The sequence below is a fragment of the Delphinus delphis genome, chromosome 5 (assembly GCF_949987515.2).
Source record: "Delphinus delphis chromosome 5, mDelDel1.2, whole genome shotgun sequence".
NCBI classification, from domain to species: Eukaryota; Metazoa; Chordata; class Mammalia; order Artiodactyla; family Delphinidae; genus Delphinus; species Delphinus delphis.
Genome location: NC_082687.1, coordinates 72,818,817 through 72,843,542, shown reverse-complemented (window position 1 = coordinate 72,843,542; position 24,726 = coordinate 72,818,817). Strand labels below are relative to the sequence as shown.

Below are 24,726 nucleotides of genomic sequence, written 5' to 3'. Positions count from 1 at the left end.
ATGAAAGCTTTTTTTTGTTTGTTTGTTTGCCTGCTTTCTAGGTAGTTGCTTCTTTCTTTTTCTTATGAAGCATGCAGAAAGAAGAAGCATCTGTTCTGAGAGCAAAGAAGATGAAAACATAAATTAAAAATTCAGTCCCAGTGAGCCGCCTTCTGTATCTGAGTCAGAGAGAAGAGAGCCAGTTACACAAAAAATCATCTGTGGGGAAGCATAAGGAGTTTGGAATCAGCCACATCTGCCTTTGAATCCTCTCTGCCATTTACTAGGTGCATGATCTTGGTGAGTTATTTAACCTCTCTTGGTCTTAGTTCCTTGACTAAAATTGAAATAATAACACTTACTCTTTGGGTCATTGTGGGATTAAGACAGACGAGGTGTATAGACCTGTAGGCTTCTCAGTAAGATTCTTTCAGTTGTCTTCCTCTTTCCTCCTTTAATATTGAGGAAATTTAAGGTTAAGGAAAGACCACCAGAAAAGGTGTTTGACTTCCTCTTGGGAAACATGGTGAACTGGCAAAGTTAATATTTCATGGGAAAGGTATTATTTGAATTATTTATTTCTTTAAAAGTTGTGATGTTAAATTCTCATCTTTGAAATTTATAGAGTTACTATTATTTTAATTTCTTTGGTTATTTTAATTTCTTTAGTTATTTTAATAAAGGTAAGTGTAACTGGATTTTATCAGTATGCATATTATCAGGAGAGAAAAATCATGAAGTAACTTGAACAGGGAAAATTTAATATAAAGAATCACCAACTCTAATAAGAGATTGGAGCAATGCCTCTTTCACTGGTGAGAAGTAAACAGAACTCTAAAGAATACAGTATAACGGGTATAAGGAGCAGTCCTTATCCATAGGGCTGAGAAGATCACCCAAGGAAGAGTTCCCACTCCTCCGCCCCTCTCTACACTCCAGGATTGAGATCTGGAACCTACTGCAGAAGGCACAGTCCTCACTGGATGTCAGAAAAGTCCCTGTGACGCTACCCTGGGGGAGTTTGTTGGAAATCTGCTCTCAGGAAGCTGCCTTTCTCTAGTGCTCCAGGGAAAGTTGTTCGTGAGGAGGTATCTCACTGGAAGCAATGCTACAAAACTGCCCAAAGGTGGTATCACTCTTCTCCTGACCACTCTGCAGGAACCTGGCTCTGTAGAAGCTGGGCACACCGTAGGAACCTGGTGCTGGAAGCTGCCTGAGCTGTAGGACCTGGGCACTAGGCACATGCTGCAGAAGTCTGCGCAGAAGGGAGCACATGAGAAGCAGGTGGCAAAACCCTTTCCCCCTGTAATGTCCCTACAGCAATCTCTACTGATAAAGTGTGACATGGTACAGTTGACAGTGGAAAATATTTAAAGGGCCCATTTTCACAGAGCAGGGAAATAGAAAGAATTTGGACCTGAGAAGCAATAATTTATGACAGGCATATAAGGGGTAAAGAATTCATGATTGGAAATCTCTGTTAGGTCTTGATAAAAGTGATTGTCTTAAACTTATACAATGTATTGGCTTAATTATTCAAACCCTGATATCAATGTATCAGTGCCTCCTGGTGATAGCATATTGAAATTGCATTTCAAATCTTTGTGCCTATTAGAAGCAGCTTTTATAATCGAAATTTTAGAACAGGCTATAAGATTGTAGCAAACATTTCTCTACATCCATAGTTCCTAAATTACAAATTACACTTTAAAAAACTTTCTAGTTAGAGGAACTTATCCTGCATAAGAGATATTATATAAATTTGAATGTGGTTTGATTTGATCCTGAAAGATTCATTTAAGTACCAGGGTCAGGAGTTCAAATGCTAGCTAATCCAACTGCTCAGGTAATCCAGATTAAGACCCTTACAATGGGCCAGTACCAAAAAAGTGTCCAGGTTGGTTTCCGACTTGTAAAAGTGGTTAGATACATGGTTGTAGAGTAAGTTCCTAATTCTAGTAACTGAGTGACTGCTGAGCACGTGAAAGGGTCAGCAGGACTGATGAGTATTACTAACAGGGTATTAAAAGAAAATGCAGTGTATAATTTTTTCACTTCAATTTGTATAAATATAGATTTTTATGCATATTTAATTTATATTTACCTTCTCCATGATATTTGGAATTTTTTTTTTTTTTTTTTTTGCGGTACACAGGCCTCTCACTGTTATGGCCTCTCCCGTTGCGGAGCACAGGCTCAGCGGCCACGGCTCACGGGCCTAGCCGCTCCGCGGCATGTGGGATCTTCCCGGACTGGGGCACGAACCCGGGTCCCCTGCATCGGCAGGCGGACTCTTAACCACTGCGCCACCAGGGAAGCCTGATATTTGGAATTTTTGACAACACATTTCTTTTGTAAATTTTCCTCTCCTTTGTTTCATATGACGCTATTTATTTTCCTTTCCTAGGCTCTTTTCTTTTGGAGCATCATCTTAAGTGTCAGTATTCCTTAGAGTTCCATCCTTGATGCCCTGTCTCATTCTATATATTCTTTCCAGGGTAGCAGTTTAACATCACACTTAAAAATAGAGAACTTCAAGTTAGAGAAATCTTGGCTATTAGCTCTGCCACTTTCTGCTTTGTGATCTTGGGCAACTTAATATCTTCAGTCTCAATTTCTTCATCTGTAAAAATGAACTACCCTCTCTTACCTTTCAGAATTGTTGAGATTTTGAAATGAGAAATTATGTAAAGCCCTTACATTAGTGCTTGACTCATAGAAGATGGTGAATAAATAGTACTTATGATTATCTATTTTGTCAATTTCAAATACTATGCTTATGATTCTAGATCTTCCACTAACGCTTCTCTATTGGACCCCAAATCTCTATATGTACAAACTATTTCATTGGTTTTAGTGCCAATTTGTGGTCTGTTGTAAGTCAGTGATGAGGATTATGTTGGAAAAAGAGGAATGGAAAAAAAATAAGGACATTTTGGGACTTCCCTGGGGGTCCAGTGGTTAAGAATCCACCTTCCAGTGCAGGGGATGCAGTTCTATCCCTGGTCAGGAAACTAAGATCCCACATGCCACAGGGCAACTAAGCCTGCGTGCCACAACTACTGAGCCTGTGCACTCTGGAGCCTGTGCGCCACGACTAGAGAGAAGCCTGTGCGCTGCAACCAGAGAAGCTTATGCACCGCAACTAGAGAAGCCCGTGTGCCACAATGAAGATCCCGTGTGCCGCAGCTAAGACCTGTCTCAGCCAAATAAATTAATTAATCAATTTAAAAGAAGGACATTTCAGTGCAGTTTTAAAATGAAGTCAAGTTTACTTAATTTAATAAATTGCCTTTTATATTAAGATTCACTCAGTTTTTGGTGTTGAAATATCCTTTTATAAAAATGAAATATTGATATCAGTGGATAGATTTTTTTTAAAACGTATCCTGACTTAGCAAAATGAAAAATTGGCAGTCTTAAATTGGTCCCTCATGTTTATTTGGAAATTTTGCTGGTATGTGAAATCTGGAAGCTTAGGAACCTCTGATCTGTTGGACAGTTTTACTTGAATAAACCATAAGCTCCTCAGACTCGACACTGTGAAAAGTATATTTGTTGCTTCCTTCTTCCCCTAAACACAAAACTCATTTTTATTATGTATCATAAAGTACGTCATAACTGTCCATCCCAGTTGGTTGTCAGAATATGTGAGTTCTCCTCAACCCCCCCATGGAGCTGTTACCCTTACATTCAGTTGATCACCAAATCTTTTAGACTCTCTCTTGAAATTTCTTGATTCATACCCAATGCCACTGTTGTAATTTCTTGTTGGAATTATTTTCTTTCTACCTCCAGACTCTCTTCATTTTAATTCATTCTATCCTAAGCCGCCAGAATGATCTTTTACTTCCTTGCCTAAAATCCCCCAAGGTCTTCCTGTCTCCTTTGGGGTTAAACTTTCATATAGCCAAAAATTCCCTCCCTTCCCATCTGCTCCTTCTCCCGCACATGGATCCCTCAGTGAGCCTGCCATAATTAGCTGCTTGCTTCTCTGTTGCCTTGCAGTCTTTGAACATCCAGTTCCAACTGCTGGTAAATATCCTTCTCTCCTCATCTAGAAAGTTCCACCTAGTCCTTCAAGATTCAGTGTGAGTTTCTACCATCCTAAGCCTTCCCAACCACCCCCATCTGAGTCTTGCAGCTCTTTTCTTTGTCCCCAAATCTTTGTTACAGCACTCTACCACAGTGGGATGCAATTTGGGGGGTACATAACTCGGTTTTATTCCCATCTGTGAGAAACTGATGGTGGTAATCATGCCTTCCACCTCAGGACTTAATACAAACCCTGATACGTTATAGGTGCTCAACAACTACTAGCTGCATGACTATAAGCTTAACATCATCCAGTTAATGATTCTGATAGACCATCTTTCTGTTCCTAGGAACTCTGCAGATCAAAGTGTTAAGAGAAAAATGATAGAAGGCCATAGTCATTGTATTTCTATTATAAATTCCCCACTCAGGAAATCAAGACAGATGTATAAAAACTGTGTTTAATGTGTTGGCAGTTTTTTTATACTATTTATTTTCATTATTGAATAAAAGTGTGTGGCTGAGGTATGAGTGGGAGATGGGCAAAGGGAATAGGATGCATTTTATTTAGCATGGCTACACATTCCTAGGCTCCTTCTCTGCTCTGCAACCAGGATTTGTTTGTAAATATGAAATGTGCCCTCTCCTTTTAGGTACTTAGGTATGTCTTCTATGCTGTGTGTAGTGATAACCAGAAGTATAAATTTTTTTTTTTTTTTTTTTGTGGTACGCGGGCCTCTCACTGTTGTGGCATCTCCCATTGCGGTGCACAGGCTCTGGACGCACAGGCTCAGCGGCCACGGCTCATGGGCCCAGCCGCTCCGTGGCATGTGGGATCCTCCCGGACCAGGGCACGAACCCATGTCCCCTGCATCGGCAGGCGGACTCTCAACCACTGCGCCACCAGGGAAGCCCCAGAAGTATAAATTTAAAAAAAAGATTATCAAGTAAGATCATCTCATCAAACAGCTTGTCTCCTTGAGGAAAATTCCTAAAATCTGAAGAGTCATCCATTATTTTCTTAAATGATGATCCTTGTTGTGAATTACAACTCAAAATTCAGAGAGGACCCAGAGCGGTATGGTATCCATTGCTTATCCATAACTATGCCTTTCACCTCAGTCATGCCATCCAGAAGGGCATATCAGAGAAAATAAACTCCCTCACCCACTCGGAGAGGGCAGCTGAGCTCGATGAAATGCTTCTATTATTTAAGCCTGATCAAAAGCTTAACTTTCTTTATAATCTTGAGCATCATATATGTTCTTGATGGTATGAAAACGCTCTGATACTGTTTCAGTTAGGATGCGTAGGTCTGCAATTAATAAACACCCAATGATCATTTGAGACATTTTTCTTCTCTTATATTAAAAAGAGTCTGGAGGAGGCAGGACATCTAGTTCATCAGTGCAGTGATGTCATCAAAAACCCAATTTCTTTGACCCTTTCTGTTATTAAGCACATTTAATTTTTGTCCTCCTTTATTGCATCCTGGTGGCAAGATGGCTGCTGAAGTTCTAAGCATCATTATGACATACGATTATCCCAAATAGGAAGGAATCAAAAGGAGACATTAAAGTAATTATTGGTAAGACTAACCCGTGATTCAGTCCTTGGGGCTGAGCACACTGTCAACCCAAACACAGTGAGCTTCTGTTAGCAAGAAAGAAGGGAGAAGATGGGTAGGCAACTAACATTGTCTACTTCCTACTCCTTCCCTTTTAACGTCGTGAAATATGACAGTGTCACAAAGGCTTCACTTTGGGGTGTTACTTCTACTATGTCTGTAACCAGAGCAATCTTCTGTCTTCTCCTTTCTTTCCTCTTCCCTCCACAACTTATAACAAGTTGTACTATATATTTACTGCTATGTGTTAGGTTAAAAGACACGAACTTAACAATATTAACATTTTTCCCAAGAAAGTTGAGCGATTCCCCCAAATAACTCAGGATTAATGGAAAATGAATAACCGTGGACAGTAAGTGAATAAAAGCTGCTTAAAGCCACCAGAGAATGTTTTTAAAAATGAGGGAAAAAATGTAATTTACAATTTAAACCAGTGAAAGATTCACATTGGACATTTTCATTTGGAAAAAAATCACCTGTTAATCACGTTTAATGACATTTCTAGAGATTGACAATAATGGACGAGGAAATGTCCATTTTTATTTCTTAAATTTGAGGAATCTATCGAGTCATGTACTGCAGAGAGAAAATGTATTACCTTGTGGCTTTCTTTAATAGTGTAAACTACCATTTACCTTATGCCTTCTCTCTGACCCAGTTGGAATTATCACAATGGCTGCACATATATTCAAAAAGACATGGAACTCAATGGAGAAGAATTAATCTTCCTACAGTAGAACACTTTAAAAAAGATGAGTGGAAAAAGCCAGCACAGAGGGGAAAGACAAGTGTCTCAAACACCCAAACATGGAGCAGATCCAGCACTTTGCAGGGGCCATAGCCAGACTTTGTAACAGGAGAGGAAGTCATCTGGAAAATGGCATTTCTCACACACCAGATGTAAGTCAATCTCCTGGGTAAGAGTATCAAATTAAACTACCTTTGCAAGTCTCTCATTTCTATGAATGTAATAAGATTCCAGCAACAGAATCATTCTTTTGTTCAGTGGTTTCCCACCTGCAGCTCACATCCTGCTAAAGTCATCTTCTTCTCAAAAGTCTTGCCCATCAAGTTTCATATGCTTAGTCCCAAATGTCTCTTTTGTGGAAGAATTAGATTAATATTATCAGAAGTCACCCTGATGTGCAGCCATAAGAAATAAAACTGAGTCGTGATCATTAAAATGTAGGTCATTTAACAGCTGGGAAGGACAGTGTGAGAGCTCTTGAGGAAGTTAAGAAATGGGAGGAAAGAAAGAACTAAATAAAAATACAAAAATGGCAAAAAAGCAATGAAGATTTTCAGAAAATAAGGGAGTAAAAAGTAACTGTGTTACACACAAGACAACAGCAAGGTAAGAAAAAAGAATTGTACTGGTTGGGAAAGTGTGGATTACAGTTCTGACTTCACTAATTATTCCTGCAATTTTGAACAAGACACTTAATTTTTACTTTTTAAAAATAGGTTTATTAAAACATGATTTATGGGCTTCCCTGGTGGCGCAGTGGTTGAGAGTCCGCCTGCCGACGCAGGGGACACGGGTTCGTGCCCTGGTCTGGGAAGATCCCACATGCCGTGGAGCGGCTGGGCCCATGAACCATGGCCGCTGAGCCTGCGCGTCCGGAGCCTGTTCTCCACAATGGGAGAGGCCACAACAGTGAGAGGCCCGCGTGCCGCAAAAACAAACAAACAAAAAACCACATCATTTACATTTCATACTATTCACTCATTTAAGGTATACAATTCAATGCTTTATAGTATATTCACAGAATTATACAGTTGTCACAATCTAACTTGAGAACATTTCATTATCCCCAAAGAAACCTAATACCCATTAGCAGTCACTGTTTATTCACTCTGCCCCCAAACCTGGCAACCACTAAGCTACTTTCTGTCTCTATAGATTTGCCTATTCTGGACATTTCATATAAATTTCACTTAATGTAATGTTTTCAAGGTTCATCCCTGGAACGGCATGTATCAGTACTTCATTCCTTTTTATTGCCAAATAATATTCCATTATGTGGATATACCACATTTTATTCATCCATTTAGCAGTTGGTAAATATTTGAGCTTTTCTCTCTTTTTAGCTATTATGGATAATGCTGCTATTAGCATTTGTATAAAAGCTTTTGTAAACCACTTAATCTTTCTATGACCTCATCTGTAAAGCAAAACTAAGAGTTTATGCTTTATGTTTCCACATTTGAAGAAATCTCCATTTTAGGTTTCTAATTGATTTATGACATAGGTATTGAAGAATAGAACATAGATACCACATAGATGCAGCTGATATTCCTAGTAAAACAATTAGCAATAGCATATACTACTTCCCCCTTTCAGTTGATAAATAGATGAGAGTTCTTCAAATATTTGTTAATTAACAGACCATTTAATTTTCGTTTGTATTCATTTAGCCATCCATCCACTTATTCATCAGATATTTATCAAATGCTTATGAGTGCCCATAATGTTCTATTTCCACAAGATACATAGTGGTGGATAAGAGAGAACTTACACGTAAGGAATTTATATTCTGGTAGAGAAGAGAGGACATGTATGCACATCCATAAAATACACGGTGAAAATGAAAATGACATTTATTGAGACTCAGATATAGCCTCAGTGGGTTCAGAGTACAATCCTTTGCCTACCATGATATTTCAACAAATTCTTTGTTGTTGAAATGAAACTCTTTGTTGAAATTATCTAGGAAAGACTTACGTATATATAGAAAATGGAAAGCGTTCAAGGAGGAGGTACTTACTGTTGAAAGATACTGTTGTTGTATATGTTACAACAGTGTATAATAATTGCCAAAGAGATCTGGAAGTGGTGTTAGAAGCACGTTACAGAAGCTCAAAACTTGTGCCTTATGCAGCCGTGTGACTATACTTTGGCACAAAACAAATCACCCTATATTGCTGTCCAGTTTGTTTGAATATACCCTGCATTTCAACATCTTTTTGAAATAACCGTTGGCCTTTCCTTTTACATCATTCTGGATTTCTGATAAAAAGCCTTATAAAGGATGTAACATCTAAAATTGTAACATAATAAAGGAAATTCATTTTGTTAACTCATTAGGTATCATAATCCAGTCAGTATTTATGAATACTCCCAGTAGTCAGTGTCATGAAATATTGCTGGTTACCATATTTCCTCTTCTCAGAACTCATGACAACATTTGATACACTGAGAAAGTTTTGCTAATTTGGTTAATGTATGAAAAAATTATATAAGTATGAATACAAAGTTTATTGATTTCACATTGACCTGAAATAATCTTGGACATCATAGCTTACAAATGGATTCATTCCAATCATAACCATTTGCCATCTGTTTCCTTTCCTGAGAAGCAATAAAAGAATGTATTAATTTGTAATCAGAATGTGATGAGACACTACATCCATGAATATTAGAATCTATCAAGAGGTTCCTTTTGGTATAGTACCAGTTAATCAGTCATTGCTTTATGTCCCAGGAGAGTGAGCTATAGGACCTACGTAAAGGCTCCTTTGCCCTCTGGCATCAGGTTGGATTTCGCCAATGGAAGTCACCAGAGATTGGAGAGCAGGAAAATGATGAGGGATATTCTTTCCTTTATTATCTTCCTCAGGCTGAGGGATTGCCACTGGATGTGTTCCTCTATCAAAGTCCACAGTTGGCGTCTACAGCTTTAGGTCTCAAAGGGTCATGGTAACCATTTGCTCCGTTATCAGACCTAGTGGAGCTACTGTTGCTGATCCCAGGGTCCCTTCACCATTTTTGGTTTCTCTTTCTTGACTCTGTCCATAATTTCATAAATGGATTGTTCATTAACTCACTTCACTCACTTTTTTTTTTTTTGAGTGTTTCTGATACTTGCCAAGACCTTGAAGATAAACTTCCTTTCTATTTCCTTAGCAACTACTCTCTCTTGAGAAAAATTGTTCAGAACTTGTAAATAACGCCAAAAGGTGAACAGAATGTCCTTTTATTATCATATGGGGTCATTGTTTTACAGGTCCACGTAAGGATTATCTAAGGAAATGTACTCTGTTCAGCTCACAATTTATTAGGACTTAGTGAAGTTACATGCATAGTTAAGTTATGCATTTTGCCCTATAGTGATGTAAATAAGGTCTGTCCACATTTTCTCTTCTGTAAAAAGATAACTCCAAAGGCTTCAGTTTTTTGCTTTCCAGGATATTAATCATTTTGCACTTACTGAGCAATCTTATCCTTACATTTCCATATTAAATTACTTATAAATAAATAAGCTATTCAAATCACTTTGAGCTGGTCTTACTATCTTATGAGTTACCTCTTTGTTTAGTGAGTTGAAGGCCATCTTTGATTCATGTTCATTTTATATCTGCATGAGGGTCCTGATTTTATCTTCTTGAAAATTCTACTTTAGCATCTCTTTGGACTATCTCTCCTGTCTTATCCCCACATCATCAGTCTGCCCTTACCTATTGGTTCTTTCCTATGTTCACTTAAAGCATATTCAAATCTCTTCTTTCATTAAAAAACAAAACAAACCCTGGAAGTTTCCTCTGTTTGCATTTTTACTTTACACTTCTTGAAACAGTTGCCTATGTACACACTCATTTGTCATTTCTTCAACTCACTTCGACTTCTCTTTCTATCGACATGATTTCTTCCTCCGATTCTAATGAAACTGCTCATATCAATGTAAATAAAGACCTCCTTATTCAATCGAATAAACACTTTAAGTTCTGAAGTTATTCGAGTTCACCATAGCACTTGACGATGATGTCTCTTTTCTTGAAATATTCTTTTAGCTCCCATGGTATCTGCATTCTTGATTTTCTTCTTTCTAGTTGTAATTCTAAGTCTTTTGACTGTCTTTGAGTGGTTGTGCTTCAAGGGTTCTCAGCTGAACCTTTTTTTTCTTCTTGTTCTTCATATACTCCGACATGATCTTGTTCTCTTTCATGACTTCAATTACCATTTAGTTCCATGGCACAAGCCTAGCTTTATCTCCAAAGCACCAGATCTGCCTATCCAACTTCTGTTGAACATCCCAGATGTCCCAGTACATCTCAGACTCCCTATAGTATCAAAAGAAAAAAATGCTTTCACTGTCTCATTTGCTGCATGCTCTATGCTCTCTACATTAGGGAAGAGTGCCACCGTGACATGGTTGCTCAAGGCAGAAACAGACAATTTTCTTAAATTCTTCTTCCTCACCTCTTGTATACAATTAAACTCTAAATTGAGACAATTCTACCTTTTAAACATTTCTCAAGTCTATTCTTATCTGCATTCTAACTCCTACTTTTTGGGTCAGGCTGCAATCATTCAACTGCCTCCAAATTAGCCTTCTTGCCTCTATATTTGCCTGTTCCATGCCATTTATATAAAATGCAAATCGAATCTCTCTCACTTTGAACCCTCAAATAGCTCCTGTTTTCTTTGGATAAGTCCAGTGTCTTTATCATGGTATATAAAACCCTTCAACCTCTGACCCCGACTTCTGCCGCAGCCTCATTTCTTGTATTGCATTCACCAACTCTTTGCTCTAGTCGTGGGATAGTAGGTGGGGATAAAAGCCAAGTGGAGCCCAAGCATTGAACTACATCGAAATAGGCTTGCTCTGTGTTCTCTGCAGAATAAATAAAAATTTGCAAATTTTGGTCGATGATTTATTTGTGCTTATATAATAATAGTTTTGTGGGAGAGAGAGTCCTTTGTAGGCTACTTGGCTGTCCTTTATGTCTTGCTGAGTGTGCTAAGATTGTAAGGCCCTAACTGCTGTTTACTGGGGCCATTTTTCAGGGCTGTTTATGCAGTTGGTAATCTTGAGACATGAGGTGATATCTCCTTCTACACCCACACAAAGAGTAAGCTAGTTCACTCCTGTCTATAAATGTGGTGGATTCCCCAATCTCATCGTTTCTCAGCTGCATACTCTGCATGTATAGCATCCATCTGGCCCCCTCCCCATCTCCTTGTGAGATCTGGGGGCAAGAAGAACCATTGTAAATATACTGATGCTCCAGCTGTTTGCGGTGCCATGAGTAACAAAACCCTTTTTCTCTGACTCAGGAGTTTTGTCTCTTCTACCAGCATCCAGGAAAGAACAACAGACTAATTTATTAGCTTGTAAATCAAATCAAATCTTAGACCTGACCATTTTATGTTTTAAAGTAGTTCTTTTACTTCCAAGTAATTTTAAGAAATGTTGATAAAAATGCTGCTTTTTTTCTGAATAAGAAAATAAAATAGTGAATGGTCCAGGTCAATATTGGCATCTGGCAACAGTACTTGAAGGCAGTTTTAGATGGGATTCTCAATAGTGATAGGTCAGCATTTGGTATCAACTTCTATATGATCATGGGACCTAAGACAATGTTAGGAATGTGAAGTCATGTTATTCTCAGGGGCATCTGAAGGATATTAAGTGATTATTTGTTTTCTTTTAAAAATGTTAGCACTTAAAAAAAAAAAAAGCACAACATGACAGTTGTGAGTTAAGTTTTCTTTGTGGTCAAATGAGGACTATAGCCCAGAGACAGCCATTCAGATAGCTCCGAGGAACTGCTCCGAAGAGGTGGGGGGAAGGTCAGTATATACGTGATTTTAGTGAAGGTGGATACATGCGGTCAGGCACACATTTTGGCAAAAGGTTGCTGCTAGTCATGAGGAGCCAGATGTCTCCATTAATGATTTTAGTGCTTTTCTAGGTATGAGAAGATGCAAGAAATTGGGCTCATAAAATCTTCTCCTGAAAATATCTATCTGACGGCCTGTTCTGCCAGTTTTTCCCAGAGCACGGAGAGCCTCATTCCTGATCTTCCCCTTGAACTCCTTTCAGGGTATGTTGAAGGTCAGCGACTACAGTGGCTAGTGACTTCATGCTTGTAGAACCAGATGGCGAGTGACAATTTTTAGTTGGAAGCACCTCTAACATATCAGCACAATCACAGGAACGTGGATCATCAAATCCTGGTTAGAGTACTTGAACGAATGGACGGACACTGACCTGAATGAGAAAGTCCAAAATCAAACTCATTCTTTCATTAATTTATTCTGAGGATAACAAGCACTTACTAATTTCCAGGTACTATTCTAGAAAGTATGGATATAGAAATAAGTGACAAGACCCTTGAATCCTTATAGAGATTACAGCTAATGGGAGAGACTGACATGCAAACATTTCTAATATAACGTGATAAGAATTTTGTTAATAATAATCATATAGCCATAGTAAAGTGCCACTGTGCATGCTGCACGTGCCCCAAACACAAAATACCTTTATCCCACCATCCAGAAAAGAGCACTACTGTTAGCACTACTGTTAATAGCTTGGTAAATTTGGTAGATATCCTTATAGTCTAATATTTTACACCCCCTGAGAATACATAAATACTATATATATATATACTCTTTCTATATAATTATTAAAATACATGATAAATGCTATTAAAACACATACTGTGCTATGAATTTATGAAACTATCTCCCAGAAACCTTTATCTATGAGAGTTTATATATATAACTATATATACTAATATATATACTAGTTTATATATACTTTATATCCATATATACTTATTTATATTGCTTATAAACTAGTATACTCATTTATGTATATAAATCATCATATAAGTTTATATAGTTTAGTGTATATAAACTAATATTATATATTTTTGTATACAGTAATATATTAGAATATACAGTGGAGAAAAGACAGCCTCTTCAATAAGTGGTGCTGGGAAAACTGGACAGCTACATGTAAAAGAATGAAATTAGAACACTCCCTAACACCATACACAAAAATAAACTCTAAATGGATTAGAGACCTAAATGTAAGACCAGACACTATAAAACTCTTAGAAGAAAACATAGGCAGAACACTCTATGACATAAAGCAAGATCCTTTTTGACCCACCTCCTAGAGAAATGGAAATAAAAACAAAAATAAACAAATGGGACCTAATGAAACTTCAAAGCTTTTGCACAGCAAAGGAAACCATAAACAAGACCAAAAGACAACCCTCAGAATGGGAGAAAATATTTGCAAATGAAGCAACTGACAAAGGATTAATCTCCAAAATTTACAAGCAGCTCAATAACAAAAAAACGAACAACCCAATCCAAAAATGGACAGAAGACCTAAATAGACATTTCTCCAAAGAAGATATACAGATTGCCAACCAGCACGTGAAAGAATGCTCAACATCATTAATCATTAGAGAAATGCAAATCAAAACTACAATGAGATATCATCTCACACTGGTCAGAATGGCCATCATTAAAAAATCTAGAAACAATAAATGCTGGAGAGGGTGTGGAGAAAAGGGAACACTCTTGCACTGTTGGTGGGAATGTAAATTGATACAGCCACTATGGAGAACAGTATGGAGGTTCCTTAAAAAACTACAAATAGAGCTACCATATGACCCAGCAATTCCACTACTGGGCATATACCCTGAGAAAACCATAATTCAAAAAGAGTCATGCGGGGCTTCCCTGGTGGCGCAGTGGTTGGGCATCTGCCTGCCGATGCAGGGGACACGGGTTCGTGCCCCGGTCCGGGAAGATCCCACATGCTGCACAGCGGCTGAGCCCGTGAGCCATGGCTGCTGAGTCTGCACGTCTGGAGCCTGTGCTCCGCAACGGGAGAGGCCACAACAGTGAGAGGCCCGCGTACTGCAAAAAAAAAGAGTCATGTACCGAAATGTTCATTGCAGCTCTATTTACAATAGCCAGGACATGGAAGCAACCTAAGTGTCCATCAACAGATGAATGGATAAGGAAGATGTGGCACATACATACAATGGAATATTACTCAGCCATAAAAAGAACCTAAGTTGAGTTATCTGTAGTGAGGTGGATTGACCTAGAGTCTGTCATACAGAGTGAAGTAAGTCAGAAAGAGAAAAACAAATACCATATGCTAACACATATATATGGAATCTAAAAAAAAAAAAAAAGCCATGAAGTACTTAGGGGTAAGACAGGAATAAAGACACAGACCTACTAGAGCATGGGCTTGAGGATATGGGGAGGGGGAAGGGTAAGCTGTGACAAAGTGAGAGAGTGGCATGGACATATATACACCACCAAACATAAAATAGATAGCTAGTGGGAAGCAGCCACATAGCACAGGGAGATCAGCTAGGTGGTTTGTGACCACCTAGAGGGGTGGGATAGGGAGGGTGGGAGGGAGGGAGACGCAAGAGGGAAGAGATATGGGAACATATGTATATGTATAACTGATTCACTTTGTTATAAAGCAGAAACTAACACACCATTGTAAAGCAATTATACTCCAATAAAGATGTTAAAAAAAGACTATACTAATCATCATAATGTATTAGTATATATATACTTACATGTTTATATATACAAATATATATACTAATCATGTTTACTAGTTTATATATATGATAATATATATAGTTTATATATATAAAATATATATATACACTAAAATATATATATATGTGTGTGTGTGTATATATATATGCTAATCATCAGGGATACTAAATTTGAATTATATTTATTGTCCAGAGAGCCTGGAAAGAGTACATAATTTGCCTAACAAACCTGTGTTTTCCTGAGTCTTCATAAGAGAAAATGAGGATATTCATCTTCAGTTGTATTCACTGAGTATACACAGGGGCAAATATTTCTGTTGCTAGACTTAGATGACGGATTAAATTTAGGAAGAGTCAAGTTTGCTTGCAGCAAACAGCTTAGTATTTTACATTTTAAACTGTAAGGACCTGGCAGAATCGGAACATTTTCATGTGTTGTGCTTGCATTTTGGAATTTCAAGGGCCTGCCCTGCATTTGATTATGATATCCACCTCATGTAAATTAGAATGTATCTTTGAATGAATTGAGTACAATAGCAAGACTAAATATATTTGCCCATGAACAAAATTTCTTGTATAGGAAAATCTTTCTTCTGCTTGCTGCCAGACCACTGGAATATGACTGCCAAGGGAAAAATAGCTGTTGTCCTCTTCATTAAAGTGTGACCCCAGGCAAAGTAAATTGATCTCTTGAAAATGTGACTGTGGTGAACATGGTGGTTTACCACGCCATCCCCATACACAAGCCCTTCTCCCTAGGGAACGTGGTACTGGCCTATGAGATGTAAGCACAAGCGGGCTGAGCGAGGTGTCCCAGATGCCATGGCTTCTCTGATAAGGAGGGAGAGGCACGCAGGAAGGCCCCTTTGGTCTTGTTCTTTATTATTTTTCTCCAGTCGCACTCTTCTTTCCTTGATATCAGGCCTGCTGGTTCAGGAGCTATCTAGAGACCTGGAGGCCACAATGGTGAGAGGAAGGTCTTTTATTGTGGCCAGGGCACTGGAACAAAGAGAAAAAAGTTCCTGAATCCTCAGTAACGTCATTGAGCAGTCAGTGAACACCAGATACTGCCTTGCCCTGAACTTCTTGTTCTGTGAGGAAAAAAAGAAACTTTTTTTTTTTTTTGCAGTACGCGGGCCTCTCACTGTTGTGGCCTCTCCCGCCGCGGAGCACAGGCTCCGGACGCGCAGGCTCAGCGGCCATGGCTCACGGGCTCAGCCGCTCCGCGGCATGTGGGATCTTCCTGAACCGGGGCACGAAGCCGTGTCCCCTGAATCGGCAGGCAGATGCTCAACCACTGCGCCACCAGGGAAGCTCTAAGCTACTCTTAATCATGGTTTCTTTACTTGCAGCTAAACTTATTTATAACTGATAGAGTAGGAAATACGTATTTCTCTCCCTAAATGAATATTAAATTTTTATTGCAGTCTTTAAATTATGGGAAACTTACAGCTCATAGCTTATTGTCCTTTGACTCTTTAGGAAAATTCAAAATTTGACATTACTGTTTAATCCTATTGGGGGAACACCATAGCCCAACTTTAACAGCCTATAGCAGTAATTGTTTAAAAAGCTTTTAATAGGGAACACTTCTCTCTTTCAATTCTTGCTGCTTTCGATCTATGTTTCTATCTTTCTTTTTCCTCCGTTTTCCCTCTCCCTCCACCTTCTTGATCTCTGTTGCTTTCATCTATATTTCCACCTATATCCCTTTCATTGTATTCCTAACCTAGATAAAGATTATACTTATATTGACTGAATATATTTTTTCTGTTTCCTATTGTAATTAAAAATGGATGAGTAAAATATTTTAATTTATAGATTTATAATGCTGCCTTATTCCAAAAAGGATTTGTATTGCCATGGTTTGTAAATTTCTTTAAAAAAAAACCAGCTACTTTCCTAATACCTTAGGTTGCCTCTGTGAACTTTAATTGTTTTTGAGCTAATTATTCTTGAAAGAAAAATAGTCATCCCTTTTCTGAGAATGATGACTAAGATCATTATTATTTACTTTCATAAATTAGAAGAAAAAACAGAAACGGATAAAACCCTGTATTTCTTAAAATGTAGAGGAAACTTACTTGGACCTTTTGATTCCAAGGATCCAATGCCATCTTTAACTTGTTTGTCATTAGTTCATTCATTCAACAGATGTTTATTGAGACACTGCCCTGTGCAAAGAACTATTGTCTCCTCTATTGCCCCCGCCCCCGCAAAGGGATAAGTGGGTAATTAAGATATAATTAACTTTTATCATCAGAATCACCAGTCCTAGAAACAAAACATATTTATCTCATGCCTGCTGAGATAAAATATATTTATTTCATGTTCTCTCCAGAACCAAAGAGAGAATGAAGAGAGAGAGCCAAAGGGTTGGAGGCATAGTTTTCTTCCCAGGTCTTAGAGGTGTTGGTGTCATTTTGCTCAGTGGCTTATTGAAAATATAAAATCCTTATGATTAGTTAAGGTTATCTTAGCCAGTTTCCTTGTTTTTGCAATGCAAACCCCTAGGAAACCTGGAAAAACTGTGAGAAAGCTCTGAGTTATTTAGGGTCATGGAAAACTCTATTTGGAGGAAGTACGTGGTAGCACACAAGAAAACAGAGGGCACAGTCTCTGAGGTCTTAATAAAAGAGGTGATGAGGAAGTGTGTCTGTGGTCAAGATTTCCTCTCTGCAGGAGGCCTCCACTCTCCCACTTTGCATAATCCCCTTATTCAAGGCTTCTCAAGCAGTATTAACGAAGACAACATATTGAATGTTTGGGTTCCTAAGATCATTTTTTTATTTTATATACCATTGGTCAGGTAGTTCTAGGGTTTAATATTAAGTTCTCTGTTTCAAAATTTAAAAGATACGGAGAGACCCTAGACAGAGTTCAAAGGAATGAATCAAAGAGAAATATAGGACTTGTGAATAAAGATTTAAGAAGAAAGGCTCTAGAAAGGAAACATTATTTATTATTGGCAGTGAAAAAGAGATGAAAATTTATTTCATCAAAATGAAAGAATGGCTGCTTTTCATGGGTGCTGAACATAGAATAATTACAAATATACTTTAATAACGGAGAAGCTTAATATTAAAAGAATGGATTACCAAGAAAAGGCTTACCACTTCTTGGCAATTTTATGCCTTTTGGTATGAAGCCAAAATAATTGGCCAAATTGATTTTAATTGTTAAAAAAAAAAAGGTAATTCAGTGTTAATTGATATACCCTGGTGAAATTTATCAAGGGACAGGGAGAGAAAAAACATCTAACATACAAAATAAAATTGCACATACATGAACATTGTACAGTCTTATGTAAAAAATTTACATTGTAATGGACAATTTCACACAGAAAATTACTTAGCAATACTGAATCAAGTAGAAATAAAAGAAAATCTTAGTAGACCTGTAACCTTTAAAGAAACTAGATCAGTGTTTAAAAATCTTTCCCTCTTCTATATAAAAAGCCAAAATGAAAACCCAAACAGAACAAACAACAGATCTAGATCAATTAAAAGGCAAGTTATGACACATCATCAAGAAACAATTAATTCCAAAACCATATAATCCTTCCAGAAAATAGAACAAAATAAAACAGGTGACATCTTACAAATAACTTAATGAGGCTAAATTATCATGATGCCAAAATCAAATAAGGATTTTATTGATAATGGATGATTAAAAGTCATTCTTCCTTGCGAAAATAGATGCAAAATTCCTGAACAAAATATTAGCAAACCAAATCTCACAATGTGTTGAAAAAGTACATCATGAACGAATTGGCTTTTCCAAAGAATTCAAGGAAGGTTAATGTTTAAAAATACATTGCAAAGCATGATACAACCATTCATTTAGATTATTATTATTATTTTTTATTGAAGTATAATTGAATTACAGTCTTGTGTTAGTTTCAGGTGTACAGCACAGTGATTCGTAGGGTTTTTTTTGAAGATTATAGTCTATTTTAGATTATTACAAAATATTGGGTATAATTCCCTGTGCTATAGGGAATTGTTGCTTCTCTATTTTAAGTATAGTAGTTTTTATCTGTTAATCCTGTACTCTAATTTGTCTCTCCCCCTTCCCTTTCACCTTTGGTAACCATAAGTTTGTTTTCTGTCTGTGAGTCTTTTTCTGTTCTGTATATAGGTTCATTTGTATTATTTTTTAGATTCCACATATAAGTGGTAGCATATAGTATTTGTCTTTGTCTGATTTATTTCACTAATCATAATATTCTCTAGGTCCATCCATGTTGATACAGATGGCAGTATTTAATTCTTTTTTTGGCTGAGTAATATTCCATTGTAGATATGAGCCACATCTTCTTTATCCAATCGTCTGTTGATGGGCACTTGGGTTGCTTCCTTGTCTTGGCTATTGTAAATAGTGCTGCTATGAATGTTGGGGGTGCATGTATCTTTTCAAATTAATATTTTCTTTTTTTTTTCCAGGTATATATACAGGAGTGGAATTGCTGGATCATATGTTAGTTCTATTTTTAGTTTTCTAAGGAACCTTCATACTGTTTTTGCATAGTGTCTGCACCAATTTACATTCCCACCAACAGTGTACAAGGGTTCCCTTTTCTCCACATCCTCTCCAGCATTTATTATTTGTACACTTTATGATGATAGCCATTCTGACCTGTGTGAGGTGATATCTCATTGTGGTTTTGATTCACATTTCTCCAGTAATTAGCAATGCTGAGCATCTTTTCATGTTCCAGTTGGCCATCTTTATGTCTTCTTTGGAAAAATGTCTATTTAGGTCTTCTGCCCATTTTTTAATTGGGTTGTCTGTTTTTTAAATATTGAGTTGTATGAGCTATTTTGTATATTTTGGATATTAACCACTTGTCAGTTGCATCATTTGCAAATATTTTCTCTCATTCCATAGGTTGTCTTTTTATTTTGTTGATGGTTTCCTTTGCTGTGCAAAAGCTTTTAAATTTGATTAGGTCTCATTTGTTTATTTTTGCTTTTACTTCTTTTGCTTTGGGAGACTGATCTAAGATAATATTGCTATGATTTATGTCAAAGAATGGTTTGCCTATGTTCTCTTCTAGGAGCTTTATGGTGTCATGTCTTACATCTAGGTCTTTAAACCATTTTGAGTTTATTTTTGTATATGGTGTAAGGGGATGTTCTAATTTCATTGTTTTATATGTAGCTGTCCAGCTTTCCCAACACCACTTACTGAAGAGACTGTCTTTTCTCCATTATATATTCTTGCCTCTTTTATCATAGATTAATTGACTGTAAATGCATGGGTTTATTTCTGGGCTCTCTGTCCTATTCCATTGATCTATGTGTCTGTTTTCATGCCAATATCATGCTGTTTTGATTACTGTAGCTTTGTAGTATAGTCTGAAGTCTGGAAGGGTTATACTTCCTGCTTTTTTTTTCCCCCCCCCTCAGGATTGTTTTGGCAATTCTGGGTCTTTTATGGTTCCATATAAATTTTAGAGTTATTTGTTCTAGTTCTGTGAAAAATGTCATGGGCATGTTGATAGGGATTGCATTAAATCTGTAGATTACTTTGAGTAGTATGGCCATTTTAACAATATTAATTCTCTCAGTCCAAGGACATGGGATATCTTTCCATTTCTTTGAATCATCTTCAATTTCCTTATCAATGTTTTATAGTTTTCAGCATATAGATCTTTCACCTCCTTGGTTAAGTTTATTCCTAGGTATATTTTTTATATGACTTTAAATGGGATTTTTCTTTTTACTGTCTCTGATATTTCATTATTAGTGTGTAGAAATGCAATGGATTTCTATATCTTAATCTTGTATCCTCCTACCTTGCTGAAATCATTTATTAATTCTAATAGTTTTTGTGTGGAGACTTAGGGTTCTCTATATAGAGTATCATGTCATCTTCAAGTAGTGATGGTTTTACCTCTTCTCTTCCAATTTGGATACTTTTATTTCTTTTTCTTATCTGATTGCTGTGGCTAGGACTTCTAATACTGTGTTATATAGAAGTGATGAGAGTGGGCGTCCTTGTCTTGCTCCTGAATTTAGTGGGAAGGCTTTCAGCTTTTCACCATTGGGTATTATGTTGGCTGTGGGTTCGTCATAAATGGCCTTTATTATGTTGAGATATATTCCCTCTGATGAGACTTTTTATTCTGAATGTATGTTGAATTTTGTCAAATGCTTTTTCTGCATCTACTGAGATGATTATATGGTTTTTATCTTTCCTTGTGTTGATGTGTTGTATCACACTGATTGATTTGTGTACGTTAAATCATCCTTATTACCCTGGAATGAATCCAACTTGATCATGGTGTATGATCCTCTTTATATATTGTTGGATTTGGTTTGCTAATATTTTGTTGAGGATTTTTGCCTATATAGACAATTATTATCAAAATTATTACCTTCCTGTTAATTTGAGAGCCCAGAGAGGGCAAAATTGTGTCTATTTTGTACACTGTTTTATTCCCAGTTCCAGGCATAAGGGCTTTTGGTGGGCACTCAGTGAAATTTTTTTTCCTATTAAATTAAGTTACATGTAGTTGGATAATAAAAATTTAGTTTCAGAGGTATTTATAGAAATCAAAATGTGTTAGATGTCTTAATTCAAAGTAGAAAAGAATATTCGTTAATATTTTGAAAGGTAGAGGTAATGTCCTAAGGAATTCTTTTCAGTTCTTTTGGAGTCAGGATGGCCAAAAATATGTATCCAGTCCTCCACTCCTGGCTAATATTGGACTCTGAGCCACAGATTCTTTCTCAGAATCCTCAACACGGTCCTGGAGTTACTCAGTATCAGATAATTGGAATTGGTGCATGCAACACAACCTATTTGGTATTTCTGTTTTGTCTCAGGAAAAAAAAAAATCACATTTTGTACTCTATCAAAATATTTAATTATGTATTGACTGATGATACTAGCATAGAAACAACCATAGGAAAGCCTACCTTTTAATATAGATTCAATCTCTTCACTTTGCTTTCCTATTGTACTTACTATATGACCTTAAGGCAATGGTTTGGGACAAATTATTTATCATTTCAGATTCAGCAAAAATTACTTTGGGTTTTTAAACTGTAAAAATCTGTATGATTTGGTGAAAACTTGGATTCTAATTGCAGCTTTGTTTTGGCAAAGCTAAACCTAGATTATAAATATTAATGTGTCTAGATGATATATCTCAAGTTATCGTCCAAAACTTTTAAATAAATTCCAGCTAGAAAAAGAAACACATTTCTCAATTACTTTTTTTTTTTACATTTTTTTTATTGGAGTAAAATTGCTTTACAATGTTGTGTTAATTTCTGCTGTACAATGAAGTGAATCAGCTATATGTATACCTATATCCCCTCCCTCTTTGACCTCCCTCCCACCTTCCCCCATCCCACCCATCTAGATACAATGGAATATTCTCAATTACTTTTGAAAAGCCATATGTTAAGTGGCCAGAGAGGTTCAAGGTAGTTCTAATAAATCACATAATAGAGGCAGTCTTAAATTGTAGAGAATTATCTTGCATAATTAATTTGAGGTTCAGAGGCAAGGTAATCAGTATCATTTTCTCTAACAATCAGACATCTTTAATTGAGTATTGCTCCTCTATCCTTAGGGGACCTTTTTCCAATTTGAGCATGAAGTTGAAAGTGTCAGTTTCAATCAGTCTTGCACCAGAGGGTACCATTTGCCCACATAAGTATCATCAAAGAGATCTGAAGATGCTTTTTCTGTGAGGGCTTAGATATTGAACTTCCATGTTGAATTATGTCTTTCAGCATGCACCAGAATCTCAGTTTCTCTCCAAGTGAAAACTGAAATTTTTTCCAATTTTAATTTGCCTTATTGTTTACAGATATAATGCTTTTCTTATTTTAATTAAAATAGTGAACAACCAAAGATTTTCATTTTTTGTCTCGTGTACGGATGGATAAAGTATATATCTTGGCATTTGTTAAGTAGTTGATTTAAAATTTTTGTCTCATGTTAAAAGTAATTACAACTTACTAAAGACAATGACAGCTTTAGAAATACACTGCTCTATAAAAATTAGAAAAGTTATGAAACTTCCTGGAAATAATTAGAAATATTGGGCTGAAATGGGGTTTGAGTACATAAAATCATAGCAGAATAAAAATATTGAAAATCACTCAAAATGTTAGCACTGTCTTTTAGACAGTTTTTATTGACAGAGTTTAAAAAATCAAGTGATTATATAAATTTTAATAAAAATGGTAAAGATTATTTAGTTCATCACATTATAAAAGTAAGGAGGTTTAGTTACAGTTTCGTGAGGAGTTAAAATTTCAAGTAGGGATATCATAGAGAAATGGTAAAAATCAACTAAAAATATCAATGCTTCTAGGAGGAGCTAATTCTATGCCTTGGGGAAGAGAGTTTTCAAGATTAGGCTAGAAATGTTTGTTTCCAGCAGGCAAGTGTGCTTTGAAATGTTCTAATGTGGTGTTGACAGGACTCAGAAGCTAGCTTAAAAAGAGTTCCCACTGGGCTTCCTTGGTGGCGCAGTGGTTGAGTCTGCCTGCTAATGCAGGGGGCACGGGTTCGTGCCCCGGTCCAGGAGGGTCCCACATGCCGCGGAGCGGCTGGGCCTGTGAGCCATGGCCGCTGAGCCTGTGCGTCCGGAGCCTGTGCTCTGCAACGGGAGAGGCCACAGCAGTGAGAGGACCGCGTACCGCAAAAAAAAAAAAAGAGTTCCCACTGGCTAATTTGTGACAATTTGAGCATTAAAAAAAGGTAATAAAAATCACAATTGATTAAAACAGCAGAGCCTAGAAGAAGCCATTATTCATAATTATGCTTAAAAGAAAATGGAACTTTATTTTCTCTTCATATAAATGGTTCTACATTCAGGTTAATTTTTTTTATTTTTTCAGGTTAATTTTTGAGAGGAAAATTTCCTCATAATAATATATACATAATATATATATAATATATAACATAATAATAATAAAATATTGATGTATGTTTGTAGATATTATTTTTAAGGTGAGTAAGGTCATATCCATACACAAATAATAATATGACCAGCACCATTGTTATTGGTATTTTGTGGAATCTGCTTTGTTCATCCTTCTTGTATGCTTTTCTGACCTCCCTTTATGGCTAATTTGTCCTCTTCTAGAAGTATATTTTAAGTGCTTTTATTTAGAATCTATTAATAGAAGAAACAGTTTGTTTTCATCTAATGATTTACATGTTTTGCCCGCATTATTGGATGATAATTTTGTTGGACATACATTTCTAGATTGATTTTCGAATGTATTTTTTGAATACATTTTCTCAGAATTTTCTGTCTTCCATTGTAACTGCTGATTTGTTTTCAATCAAATTGTCATACTTTAAAGATACTCTTTCATCTGTGGATGCTTTTTCTCTCTATTTTTGTTAGTTTTTTGAGAACAGTGGCTTTGTGTTTTTTGTTTACTCTGATATCATCAAAGCCCAGAATAATGTCTCACAGTAGTTGTTCAATAAATACTTCTTAAATGAATATTGTAAAGGTTTTCACCATTTTAATATGACTTTGTCATAGAGTTCTTATATGAGCCTAAAGAGCTTAGTATGGCACTGAGCACATAATAACTACTGAATAAATGATAGCTTCTGTGTTTATTGAGAGAAAGGGATTGTTAATCTCTGTAATAGGAGGAGAAGGAGCTATCTGTAAGTATATGTATCATAAGCTTACATTCTAGAAAGTAGGCAAAACAAAAGAACAACACACGCACACATACACACACCATATCTTCTCATCA

General features: G+C 36.7%; 1 protein-coding gene across 6 annotated transcripts in view; it reads left to right on the top strand.

Moving 5' to 3' along the window:
* GRXCR1 (glutaredoxin and cysteine rich domain containing 1) overlaps positions 1-24,726 on the top strand; it is a 305,190-nt gene that overhangs the window by 66,945 nt on the left and 213,519 nt on the right. For 5 of the 6 annotated variants that reach the window (XR_009519572.1, XR_009519569.1, XR_009519567.1 and 2 more), the window contains one exon: positions 42-279. The gene's annotated coding sequence lies outside the window, so the exon portion shown is untranslated. Of the gene's footprint in view, positions 1-41; positions 280-648; positions 756-24,726 lie in introns of those variants that run through there. The other variant, XR_009519570.1, reaches the window with a different exon arrangement.